General features: G+C 36.3%; 1 protein-coding gene across 5 annotated transcripts in view; it reads left to right on the top strand.

Annotated features, from left to right (window-relative positions):
- LOC122207520 (lanosterol 14-alpha demethylase) overlaps nucleotides 1-14,208 on the top strand; it is a 55,313-nt gene that overhangs the window by 14,987 nt on the left and 26,118 nt on the right. For 4 of the 5 annotated variants that reach the window (XM_042917591.1, XM_042917592.1, XM_042917590.1 and 1 more), the window contains exon 2: nucleotides 11,556-11,693. The exons of the other annotated variant lie outside the window; for it this stretch is intronic. The gene's annotated coding sequence lies outside the window, so the exon portion shown is untranslated. The remainder of the gene's footprint in view (nucleotides 1-11,555; nucleotides 11,694-14,208) is intronic. 5 annotated transcript variants of the gene reach the window in all.

Raw genomic sequence — 14,208 nt, 5'->3', positions numbered from 1 at the left:
TGAGCCAAAATCAAGAGTTGGACGCTTAACTGACTGAGCCACCCACATGCCTTGGTAATGATTTTTAAAAAGAAATAATTCCACTTAAAAATTCTTTGTTATAGGGGCACCTGGTTGGCTCAGACAGATAAGTGCCGGACTTTAGCTCAGGTCATGATCTCATGGTTTGTGGGTTTGAGCCCTGCCGTCAGGCCTGGAGCCTGCTTCAGATTCTATGTCTCTCTCTCTCTCTCTGCCCCTCTCCCACTTGCACTCTGTCTCTCTCTCTTCTCTCTCATAAATAAACATTAGAAAAAAAATTTTTAAATTCTTTTTTATGTAATGCTTTTATACAACCCAGGATTTATAGGTAATAAGGTCATTAGTAACTTTCATTGGAGTTAGAAAGCAGGGCAATTTTGTTTTAGATGCTAGCTTAAAAACTGAAATTCATGTACCATTCCTACTGTTTCTCCATTAGGAAGGGGAGAGCTCTGTTAAATATAAACCAGAGCCAAGATCAGTAATCCTCTACAGATCTTCCTCAATTTTTAATAGGGTCCCATCCCGATAAATCCAATATGAATTTAAAATAACGTAAATCCAAAAAGCAGTTTATACCACATCTTCTTTACCCATTCATTTATTGATGGACATTTGGGCTGCTTCCAAATTTAGCTATTGTATATAATGCTGCAATAAATGTAAGAGTGCATGCATCCCTTTGAATTAGTGTTGTTGAATTTTTTGGGTAAATGCCCAGTAGTGTGATTACTGGATCAAGGGGTAGTTCTATTTTTTAATTTTTTGAGGAACCTCCATACTGTTTTCCACAGTGGCTACACCAGTTTTCATTCCTACCAACAGTGCAAGAGAGTTCCTTTTTCTCCACATCTTCACCAACTCTTGTTTCTTGTGTTTCTAATTTAGTCATTCTGACAGTTATAAGGTGATATCTCATTGTAGTTTTGATGTGCATTTCCCCAATGGTTAGTGATGTTGAGCATCATTTTATGTGTCTGCTGGCCATGTGTATGTCTTCCTTCAAGAAATGTCTGTTCATGTCTCCCACCTATTTTTTTACTGGTTTATTTGTTTACTTGGATGTTGAGTTGTATCGGTTCTTTATACATTTTCAACTAACTTTTTATTGGATATGTCATTTGCAAATATCTTCTCCCATTCAGTAGGCTGCCTTTTAGTTTTGTTGAATGGATAAGGAAGGTGTGGTATCTATACACAATAAAATATTATTCAGCCATAAAAAAGAATAAAGTCTTAATTTTTTTTTTTTTTTTTTTTTTTTTTTACTTTGGAGAGAGAGAGAAAGAGCATGAGTGGGGAAGATGGGAAGAGGGAGAGAGAATCTCAAGCAGGCTGCACACTCAGGGTGGGGCCCAATGTGGGCCTTGATCTCGTGACGCTGGGATTATGACCTGAGGAGACATCAAGAGTTGGATGCTCAGCCGACTGAGCCACCCAGGCACCCCAATAAGAATGAAATCTTATCATTTGCAACAACATGGATGGAGATAGAGAGCATAATGCTAAGCTAAATAAATCAGAGAAAGGCAAATACCCTATAATTTTGCTCATATGTGGAATTTAAGAAACTAAATGAGTAAAGGAGAAAAGAGAGACAGACCAAGAAACAGACTCTTTTCTCCCCCCATCCCCACCAAGAAACAGACTGATGGTTACCAGAGGGGAGTTGGGTGAGGGATCAATAAAATAACTGATGGGGATTAAAGAGTACACTTATTATGAAGAGCACTGAGTAATGAACAGAATTATTGAATCACTATACTTCACACCTGAAACTAATATAACACTGTATGTTAACAATACTGGAATTAAAATTAAAAATTTAATTTAAAAGAAGTAGTTAACACAGCTAATCTACTGAACATCATAGTTTACCCTAGCCTACCTTAAATGTGCACAGAATACTTACATTAGCCTATAGTTGGGCAAAATCATCTAACACAAAGCCTATTTTATAACAAAGTGTTAAATATCTCATGTAACTTATTGAATACTGAAAGTGAAAAACAGAATGGTTGTATGAGTACAGAATGGTACTTATTTCTTAACTCTCTTTCATCATGGCTGAGGGGCTACTTCTAGGGATTCCACAGCACTTCTGGCCTACCCAGGCTAGCCAAGAGAAAGCTGTTAAGTTGGAAAGTTACAGGTACATACATTAGGACAACATTATCTATAACATGAATAGGACATATTTAGGAGATTTGAGGAGGGCATTAAGAATACTATATGGGGTAACAATATTTTGCAGGATTATTGTGGGGATTAAAGAAAAAGGCTGCCAGTCATTTTGAAATTGGGTGATGCTGCTTGTCTGAGACTCAACATCTAGAATCCTGCTTTGTCCCAGTCACCCTCTGATGACTTGAGGAAGGCCCTATGAATGGAGAATGAGATCAAGCAAGTGCTGTTTTGTCAAAATTCTTTCCATTGCAAAGGACAGAAACCTTATCTACTTAACCTAAAAACAACAACAACAACAACAAAACAAAACCACAAAAACAAAAACCTTGCTCATGTAACTGAAGCCAGAGAAGACCTAGGTGAAACTAACTTTGAGTTAACTGTGAGGAAGAAAAGTTTAATGAAACAAAACGCATTGCATTGTGTTTGGGTTCTAGGGGCAAAAACTGTTTAAAATCATTTTATTAAATTTTTACTTGTAGTAGGAAGAGAACAAAATAGTTAAAACTGTAGTTTCTAGAGTTCAATGCATTAAAAAAAAAGCTGAGGCTTACTGTTGCATAATTTACACAAACAGATACAATGTAAAACTATCTAATTTTCAGAATTATTATTTTGTGACTTTTTAAATTAGGTAAATAATTTTTCACAAACATTTGAAGCAATAAAATCTTTAAAGTCTTCATTTGTGTAACAGAAAAGTAAACTAGTAACTTTATTTTCACAAAGAAAATTTTTATCTTGTGAAAAGTAAGTTGTTAAACAAAAATGTGTTTCTTTTGGCTTTCTATCTAGCTAACAAATTTTACTGGTAAGAAGCTAACTTTCATTCTTAAAGAGAAAGTTAATATTTTTTAAAATATTTTTTTCCCTAAAGAATGAGAAGGAGCGCCTTCTATTTTTATTTCACGACTACATGAGAAACTGAGCAGTATCAGGATTCTTTGCTTTTCGTTTGACTCAGAGTCTATGTTTTAGCCTCATTTTCTCAGGCTCTTCTCTGTGACAAAGAATGTCACAGAGACAACCTTTTGGTAGCTCATTAAAAAAAAGTTGATTTATTTCTTTGTATCTAGATATTCTAGACAAGGAATCCAATTAGCTTGGTTTGTACTGAGCCTACATCTTGGACTGATATATTTTAGTGGATTATAAACAAAACAAGTGAGTAGTTTCTTTTATCCCTAACCTTATTTTCACAATTCTGATGATGAAGAAAGACAAATTTGAAGAATACCAGCAAAAGGAAATTGTTCATCCTAAACCTAGAACATAGCATAATCCATCCACTCCTCCCAGGCCAGCCTAAGACATATGTAGTTACTGTTACCACTTACCTCTACAACAAACCCCATTTTCTTTTCCTTCTTGGCATGCTACGAGTTTACATTTCTAAACATCCCCTGTGGTTATGTGGGTCTACTGTGATTGAATTCTCACTAATGAAACAGGCAGAAATGATTAAGCTGTTTCCAGACCTAGCTTCTAAACAGACATTCCATTCCCTAACTGGAAGTCCTGTTTTGTAACACAGCTCCTCAACTAGGCATGGCTATTTTGTACTGTTACATAAGTGAGAAACTTACTGAGAGTCTGAGGTTTTGGGGTGTTTTGTTGTAGCAGTTAACCTACCCTAACCATAGGAGTAGCCTAAGCAAGAGCAGATGCAGGACTGTCCTCGTGCCAAAGTCTTGGAAGAGAAATTTGTAAGGGTTCTATGATTCAGTAAATACCCTTACCTTCCTTTTCATTTATATTAGCATTCCTCCTTATTGGCAGAATTAAAGGAGGGATTAGAAAAACTGAGAGGCGGCTGAAACTTTCTCCAGAGTCATCAAAAGAAAAGTGCTTCAATGGGGTGCCTGTTGTTGGGGTGCTCAGTCGGTTGAGTGTCCAACTTCGGCTCAGGTCATGATCTCGCGGTTCATGAGTTCAAGACCAGTGTCAGGCTTTGTGCTTACAGCTCAGAGCCTGGAGCCTGCCTCATATTCTGTGTCCCCCTCTCTGTCTGCCCCACCCCTGCTTGTGCTCTGTCTCTCTCTTTCAAAAATGAATAAGCATTAAATAAAATTAAAAAAAAGAAAAGTGCTTCACATATAGATGATTAATAAATACCAGCTATTAATAGAGTTCTGTTTAACATTTAAACATTGTAAGCCCTGTTAATCTTTATGACTGTCTATTATGCTCCTTGAGGAAACTATAACTGAATTTTCCACTGTTTACCTTGGCTTATTATCATGCGTAGTATGCATCTATTTTATTATTCTAATTAGAAAACATGGTGAAATAACAGTAAAAGAAGTTTTTAAATAGGAAACAACGTAACAGTGATTAAATCTAGGGGGACTGAGATGACAGTTAACTTTAATTTTCTTTTTGCTCATTTGTATTTTCCACTTTTTTCTCAATGAGTACATGTTACAAAAAGGGTAAAAATGGGGACACCTGGGTGACTCAGTCAGTTAAGCATCTGACTTCAGCTCAGGTCAAGATCTTGGAGTTCGAGCCCTGCATTGGGCTCTGTGTTGACAGGTCAGAACCTGGAGCCTTTTTCAGATTCTGTCTCCCTCTTTCTGCCCTTCCCCCACTCATCCTCTGTCTCTCTCTTGCTCTCTCAAAAATAAATAAAAACATTAAAAGAAATTTTTTTTAAAGAGTAAAAATTAAGTCACATGATCCTATTCTCTTAACATAGCCAATTTAATGTTTGCATGTTATCTTTTACCTTCGAGTTTATAACATATGCATATAGTTTGTTTTACATAATAGCAGTACAGTAAAATACTGCACTTTGGAACCAAACTATTTTGCATCCCTAATTAACTCCTTGGTCTTGTGAAAGTCATTTAATCTGTCCCTTGATTTTCTCTTTTTTTTTAAAAAAAATTTTAATGTTTATTTGCTTTTGAAAGAGAGAGAGAGAGCGATCATGAGCAGGGGAGGGGCAGAGAGAGAAGGAGACACAGAATCCAACGCAGGCTCCAGGCTCTGAACTGTCAGTATAGGGCCCGATGCAGGCTTGAAATCACAAACTGCGAGACCATGACCTGAGCCGAAGTCGGCTGCTTAACCGACTAAGCCACCCAGGCACCCCTCTTGATTTTCTCTTCTGATAAAAAAATTCCTAAAGTGTCATGCTGTGGTGAAGATTTAGTGTATATAATGGATTAAATGCAAAAAAATAAAAACAATTTCTAGCACATATGTTTTTGTAATTAGCAACTATTAATATATATTAAAATTTTATATTTTCCCACTTTTCTATATGATCTTCATAATTATATTTTGGTAAGCATTCTATCTGTTGTTTAATGTTCCATTATGAAATATAGTAATAAAGTACAGTTGACCCTTGAACAATGCGAGGTTGGAGCACTGACCCTCCAGGCAGTTGTAAATCTGTATATAACTTTTTTTAATTAAAAAATATTTTTAATGCTTATATTTTTGGGAGAGAGAGACAGAGAGACAGAGCACAAACGGGGGAGAGGCAGAGAGAGAGGGAGACACAGAATACGAAGCAGGCTCCAGGCTCTGTGCTGTCAGCACAGAGCCCGACGTGGGGCTCGAACTCACAAACTGTGAGATCATGACCTGAGCCAAAGTCGGACACTTGAATGACTGAGCCACCCAGGAGTCCCTTTATATAACTTTGACTCCCCCAAACCTTAACTACTAATAGCCTACTGTTGAGCAGGAGCCTTACCAATAACATAAACAGTTGAGTAATACATATTTTGTATGTTATAGGTACTATGTATTGTATTCTTACAATAAAGTAAACTAGGAGAAAATAAAATGTTATTAAGAAAATCATAAAGAATAGAAAATACATTTTCATTACTGTATTTATCAAAAAAAATCTATATATAAGTGCACCCACGCAGTTCAAACCCATCTTATTCAAGGATCGTCTTGGTCTAAAAATGTTAGGCAGTTGACGTTTAGGTTGCTTCCAATACTTGGCTTTCATAGCCATTGCTGCATTAAACATTTTTTTTTCAAAAATTTTTTGTATTTATTTAAAAAAATTTTTTTAACATTTATTCATTTTTGACATTGAGAGAGAGCGTGAGCAGGAGAGGGGCAGAGAGAGAGGGAGACACAGAATCCGAAACAGGCTCCAGGCTCTGAGCTGTCAGCACAGGGCCCGACACGGGGCTTGAACTCATGGAGTGCGAGATCATGACCTGAGCTGAAGTCGGACAATCAACTGACTGAGCCACCCAGGCACCCCTCAAAATTTTTATTGCAGTAAAATACACAACAAAATTTACTATCTTAGTTATTTTTAAGTATGCTGTTAAATATATTTATAATGTTATGCAATTATCATTACCATCATCTCCATGACTTTTGTCTTACAAAACTGAAACTCTAATTAAACGATAACTCCCCATTTCTCCTTCCCTCCAGTCCCGACGACCACCATTCTTTCTGTCTCTAGGATTCTGACTACACTAAGTACTTCATATAAGTGGAATCATATGTTTTTGTGTTTTTGTGACTCTCTTATTCATTTATAGTTAAAGTAATTACTGATGGAGGACTTAACTTCTGTCCTTGTGCTGTATGTTTTCTATATGCCATATAACATTTTTGACCTTCATTACCTGCCTTGCAGTCTTCTTTTGTGCTTGGCTGATTTTTTTTTTTTTTTTTTTTTTGCAGTGAACTCTTTAAATTCCCTTCTTATTTACTTTCATGTGTATTTCATAGCTATTTTTTCTCTGTGGTTACCATGGGGATTACATTTAACATGCCGAAGTTGTAACACTAATTTGAATTTATGCAACCTTAACTTCAATAACATACAAAACTCTATTTCTTTACAGCTCTGTCCCTTTGGTTGTTATGTCACAAAATTATACAATGTGTGCCCCAAACATAAATTAATAATTCTTTTCAGGCATTAATGTCTTAAATATATAGAAAAATATAGAGTTACAAACCAAATTTATAATATGTTAGCTTTTAAAACTGCCTATGTATTGAGGCCAGCATTACCCTGATACCAAAACCAGATAAAGACACTACAAAAAACAGAACTATAGCCAGTATCTATGATGGACATAAGTGCAAAAATCTTCAACAAAATAGTAGCAAATTGAATCCAATAACACATTAAAAAATCATTCACCGTGACCAACTGGGACTTATTCCTGGGATGCAAGGATGTTTCAATATTTGTAAATCAATCAATATGAGGCATCACATCAATAAGAGAAAGAATAAAAATTATATGATGGTTTCAATATATGCAGAAAGAGCATTTGACAAAGTGCAGCATCCTATTCATGATAAAAACTATATAATAAAGTAGGTTTAGAGAATCCTAAAAAAGCATTTGACAAAGTGCAGCATCCTATTCATGATAAAAAATATATAATAAAGTAGGTTTAGAGAAAACATACTTAACATAATAAAGGCATATATGAAAAACCCACAGCTAACATCACACTCAATGGTGAAAAACTGAGAGATTTTCCTGTAAGGTCAGGAACAAGACAAGGATGTCCACTCTCACCACTTCTATTCAACATAGTTTGGAAGTCCTAGCCATAGCAATCAGACAAGAAAAAGAAATAAAAGGCCTTCAAATTGGTAAGGAAGAAGTAAAACTTTCACTATCTGCAGATGATATATTACATATAGAAAAGCCTAAAGACTGCCCCCAAAAACAATCAGAACTGATAAATGAATTCAATAAAATTGCTGGATACAAAATATACAGAAATTCGTTGCATTTCTATACACTAATAATGAAACAGCAAAAAGAAAAATCAAGAAAACAATCTCATTTACAGTTACATCAAAAATAATAACTAGGAATAAATTTAGGGAGGTGAAAGACCTGTACTCTGAAAACTATGAAACACTGATGAAAGAAATTGAAGATCACACAAACAAATGGAAAGATATTCTATGCTCATGGATTGGAAAAAGAAATACTGTTAAAATGTCCATACTATCCAGAGCAATCTACAGATTTAACGTAATCCCTATCAAAATATCTTTTTCACAGAACTAGAACAAACAATCCAAAAATTTGTATGGAACTACAAAAGACCCTGAATACCTAAGCAATCTTGAAAAAGAAAAACAAAACTTGAGGTATCACAATCCCAGATTTCAAGATATACTACAAAGCTGTAGTAATCAAAAGAGTATGTTAGTAGCACAAAAATAGACACACATATCAATGGAACAGAATAGAGAACCCAGACATGAACCCACAATTATATGGTCAATTAATCTTTGACAAAGAAAGCAAAAATATCTAATGGGAAAAAGAATGTCTCTTCAATAAGTGGTGTTGGGAAAACAGGACATTTAGATGCAAAAGAATGAAACTGGACCACTTTCTTACACTATCCACAAAAATAAACTAAAAATGGATTGAAGACCTAAATGTGAGATCTGAAAGCATAAAAATTCTAGAAGAGAGCACAGGCAGTAATGTCTCCGACATTGGCCAGTACAATATTTTTCCAGATGTGTCTCCTGAGGCAAGGGAAATAAAAGCAAAAATAAACTAATGGGACTACATCAAAATAGAAAGTTTCTGCACAGTCAATGAAATATCAACAAAACTAAAAGACAACCTACTAAATGGGAGAAGATATTTGCAAATGACACATCCAATGAAAGATTAGTATCCAAAATGTACAAAGAACTGATGCAACCCAACACCAAAAAAACTAACAATCCAATTAGAAAATGGGCAGAAAACATGAATACACATGGCCAACAAACACATGAAACAATGCTCAACATCGCTAATCATTAGGGAAATGCAAATCAAAACCACAATGAGATATCACTTCAGACCTGTCAGGATGGCTAAAATAACAAACACAAGAAACAATCAGCATTGGCAAGGATATGGATACCATATATACCATATCTATATATCTATATATCTATATATCTATATATATATATATATATATGGTATATATGGGTGAAATAGATGAAGGGGAATAAAAGTACACTTATCTTGATGAACAGTGACTAATTTATAGAATTGTTGAATAACTATTGTATACCTTAAGCTAATATAATATTGTATGTTAATTATACTGGAATTAAAATAAGATCAAATAGCCTGTGTATTTACCATTCCCCATCCCAATCCCCTCACAGGCAGTTGTGCACATTTTCCAGGAGCAGCCTGCACACAACCTGCAGGAGCCAGAATGGGCAAAAAAAGGACCCTGTCCTCCAAATATTAGATATCTGAGCTCTTCTGGCTGACTGCTGCTTCTAAATAGAGAGGTGTAGTCAATAAATAGGTGACCATTATTGCACCTCTCCTAGATGTTGCAAGACCCTCCCCCTCAGGCTGAAGTGACTTCTCTGGGATTTAAAGGGCTAGTGCCCTTCCCTTCTCCCTTCATTTTTCTTTTTCCTCTTTTGGGAGCCAGACATTAAAGACCAGGACATTCAAAAACAATTGCATATACAAGGAAAATCAGAAAGTGAGCAACCCCCAGGGAAAGACTCAGAAAAGACATTAAGTTTAAACCTTAGGCTGATCCTCAGCACACAAAGCCTACAATAATCAAAACAAAAAACAGCAAATTAAATTATTAGATCCAAATGGCCTCTATGAGGCCAATATTATCCTGATACCAAAACCAAACAAAGACATCCTAAGAAAAGGGCAGTCAATATTCCTTATGAATACAGATGCAAAGATCCTCATCAAAATACAAGCAAATCAAATCCAGCAACATACAAAAATAATTATATACCATGACCAGGTTGGTTCAACAAATGAAAATCAATGCAATATGATATATTAATAAGGACAAAAACCACATGATCAGCTCAGTAGACATAGAAAAGGCATTTGAAAAAAATGCAATACCCCTGCAAGATAAAAACACTCAACAAACTAATAATAGAAGGGAATTAACTCAATCTGATAAAGAGTATCTACCAAAAAACTCACAGCCAGCATCATCAGGGGTGTCTGTTCTTACCACTTCTATTCAACATTGTGCTGGAGATTCAAGCCATGACAATTAGGCAAAACAAACAAACAAACAAACAAACAAACAAAAAAACGAAAGAAATCATACTGGAAGGAAAAAATAAAATTATATACGCAGATGACATAATCTTGTATATAGAAAATCCCAATGAAGAGAGCCAAAGCATAAGAGACTGTTAAAAACTGAGAACAAACTGAGGGTTGATGGGGGGTGGGAGGGAGGGCAGGGTGGGTGATGGGTATTGAGGAGGGCACCTTTTGGGATGAGCACTGGGTGTTGTATGGAAACCAATTTGACAGTAAATTTCATATATTAAAAAATAAAAAAAATAAAAAAAATAAAAAAAAGAAAATCCCAATGAACTACTGAAAACCCATTAGAACTAGTAAATGAGTTCAGTAAGGTAGCAGGATACAAGATCAATTTACAAAAAGCAACTGTAATTCTATACAGTTATAATGAAACAATCTAAAATGCAATTAAGAAAATTATCCTATGTGGGGTGCCTGGGTGTCTCAGTTGTGTCTGACTCTTGATTTTGGCTCAGGTCATGATCTCATGGTTGGTCCTGAGATTGAGCCTTGTGTCAGCTCTGTGCTGGGCATGCAGCTTGCTTTAAGATTTTCTCTCCTTCCCTCTGCCCCTACCCTACTGGCATGCATGGGCTCTCTCTCTCTCTCTCTCTCTCTCTCTCCCCACCCCCCCCCCCAAAAAAAAAGAAAGAAAGAAAAAGAACAAGAAAAAAAAGAGAAAAATTATCCCATGTATAAAACCATGTATCCATGTATAATGTCATACAAATAAAATACTTAAAAATGCATTTAACAAGAGAAGTGGAAGGCTGATGAACAGAACACTTTACATCATTCAAAGAAATTAAAGAAGACTTAAATAATGGAAAGACATAGCTGTTCATGGATTATAAGACTTCATGTTGTTAAGATGGTAATACTCCCCAAACTGATCCACAGATTCAATGTAATCCCTATCAAAGAAGGATAGCTGGCTTTTTTTAAAGAAATTGATAAGCTGATCCTAAAATTCATATAAAAATTTGAGGGACACAGAAAAACCAAAACAGTCCTAAAAATTAATAACCAAGCTGGAAAACTCATATTTCCCAATTTCAAACTTATAAGAAAGGTACAGTAATGAAGACAAAATTCATATGTTGAAGCCCTTAACTCCTATGTGACTATATGCAAAGATAGGGCCTGTAAGGAACTGATAAAGGTTAAAATAGGTCATAATGGAGGGGCCCTAATCCAAGGCTGACGTCATCCTTTTTGTTTGTTTGTTTGTTTGTTGTTTTTTGTTTGTTTTCTGTGGTGTCATCCATATAAGAAGAGGAAGAGACATCAGAGTTCTCTCCACCATGTGAGGACACAGCGAGAAGATGACTGTTTATAAGCCAGGGAAAGAGCTCTTGTCAGGAACTGAATCAGCTAGCACCTTGATCTGGGAATTCCAACCTCCAGAACTGTGAGAATATTAAATTCTGTTGTCTAAGCCAAAAAAAAAAAAAAAAAAACCCTCATATTTTGAATTATGTGCTTTAGAAAATAGCCACTTCTTTTATTATATTTATGTATTTCTTAAGACGATATTAGGCCTGGTGTTATGCATTCTGGTAATATGGTCCTGGGGAGAGGAGTTGGAATCTGAGACAATATTCCTGTGTGTACAGGAAGGGTTCTTCTTGAAACTAGGAAATAAACTGAGAAATTTTTTGTCAAATCACATAGAGAAGGAATTACAAGTCCATGATCTGTATCTGAGACCCTCAAAATAGATTACTTTTGCCATCTGAGTTTTTCACATCTTAAAAATGAAAGACATACAGATTCTGCACATTTAACACCTTCGGCAGAACCTGGGATACCAGGGTACCATTATCAAACCATATTTCTGTAGTGAAAAACATGAGTCTCCACACTACATGGGATAAATAAAGCTTATAAATGTATGATAATCAGTTTAGGTCATTTAAAAAAATTTTTTTTAAAGTTTTTAAGTTTATTTATTTATTTTGAGAGACACAGAGGCAGCGTGAGTGGGGAAGGGGCAGAGAGGGAGAGAGAGAATCCCAAGCAGGCTCTGGGCTGCCAGCTCAGCCTGATGCAGGGCTTGAACTCACAAAACCACGAGATCATGATCTGAGCCAAAACCAAGAGTCGGACACTTAACCAACTGAGTCTACCAGGTACCCCTTTTTTAATTAAAAAAAATTTTTTTAATTTACATCCAAGTGGGTTAGCATATAGTGCAACAATGATTTCAGGAGTAGATTCCTTAATGCCCCTTATCCACTTAGCTCATCCCCCCTCCCACAACCCCTCCAGTAACCCTCTGTTCTCTATATTTAAGAGTCTCTTGGGGTGCCTGGATGGCTCAGTCGGGTAAGCGTCTGACTTCAGCTCAGGTCATGATCTCAGCTTGTGAATTTGAGCCCCGCATCAGGCTCTGTGCTGACAGCTCAGAGCCTGGAACCTGTTTTGGATTCTGTGACTCCCTCTTTCTCTGCCCTTCCCCCACTCACTCTGGCTCTCTCCCCCTCAAGAATAAATAAGAGTCTCTTATGTTTTGTCCCCCTCCCTGTTTTTATATTATGTTTGTTTCGCTTCCCTTGTGTACATCTGTTCTGTGTCTTAAAAGTCCTCATATGAGTGAAGTCATTTGATATTTGTCTTTCTCTCACTAATTTCACTTAGCATAATACCCTCCAGTTCCATCCATGTAGTTGCAAATTGCAAGATTTCATTCTTTTTGACTGCTGAGTAATACTCCATTGTATATATATACCACATCTTCTTTATCCATTCATCCATCGATGGACATTTGGGCTCTTTCATAGTTTGGCTATGTCGATATCACTACTATAAACATTGGGGTACATGTGCCCCTTCGAAACAGCACACCTGTATCTCTTGGATAAATACCTAGTAGTGCAATTGCTGGGTTGTAGGGTAGTTCTATTTTTAATTTTTTGAGGAACCTCCTTACTGTTTTCCAGAGTGGCTGCACCAGTTTGCATTCCCACCAGCTGTGCAAAAGAGAGCCTCTTTCTCTGCATCCTCGCCAACACCTGTTGTTGCCTGAGTTGTTAAGATTAGCTATTCTGACAGGTTGAGCTGGTATCTCATTGTGGTTTTGATTTGTATTTCCTCCTCTCAATTCTGATGAGGAGTGATGTTGAGCAATTTTTCATGTGTCGGTTGGCCATCTGGATGTCTTCTTTAGAGAAGTGTCTATTCATGTCTTTTGCCCATCTCTTCTCTGGATTATTTGTTTTTTAGGTGTTGAGTTTGATAAGTTCTTTATAGATTTTGGATACTAACCCTTTATCTGATCTGTCATTTGCAAATATCTTCTCCCATTCTGTCGGTTGCCTTTTAGTTTTGCTGATTGTTTCCTTTGCTGTTCAGAAGCTTTTTATTTTGATGAGGTCCCAATTGTTCATTTTTGCTTTCGTTTTCCTCGCCTCCGCAGACGTGTTGAGTAAGAAGTTGCTGTGGCCAAATTCAAAGAGTTTTTGTCTGCTTTCTCCTCTATGATTTTGATGACTTCCTTTCATCTATCTTAAGTTTATTTTTGTGTATGGTATAAGAAAGTGGTCCAGGTCATTTTTCTGCATGTCGCTGTCCAGTTTTCCCAGCACCGTTTGCTGTCTTTATTCCACTGGATATTCTTTCCTGCTTTGTTAGAGATTAGTTGGCCATATGCTTGTGGGTCCATTTCTAGGTTCTTTATTCTGTTCCATTGATCTGAGTGTCTGTTTGTGTGCCAGTACCATACTGTCTTGATGATTACAGCTTTGTAATAAGTCTTGAAGTTCAGGAGTGTGATGCTTCCAGCTTCGGTTTTCTTTTTCAAGATTGCTTTGGCTACTTGGGGTCTTTTCTGGTTCCATACAAATTTTAGGCTTGTTTGTTCTAGCTCTGTGAAGAATGCTGGTGTTATTTTGATAGGTATTGCATGGAATATGTAGATTTCTTTG

The sequence above is a fragment of the Panthera leo genome, chromosome A2 (assembly GCF_018350215.1).
Source record: "Panthera leo isolate Ple1 chromosome A2, P.leo_Ple1_pat1.1, whole genome shotgun sequence".
Classification (NCBI taxonomy): Eukaryota; Metazoa; Chordata; class Mammalia; order Carnivora; family Felidae; genus Panthera; species Panthera leo.
The sequence above is the reverse complement of the archived record's forward strand: the minus strand, read 5'-3'. Positions and strand labels throughout refer to the sequence as shown.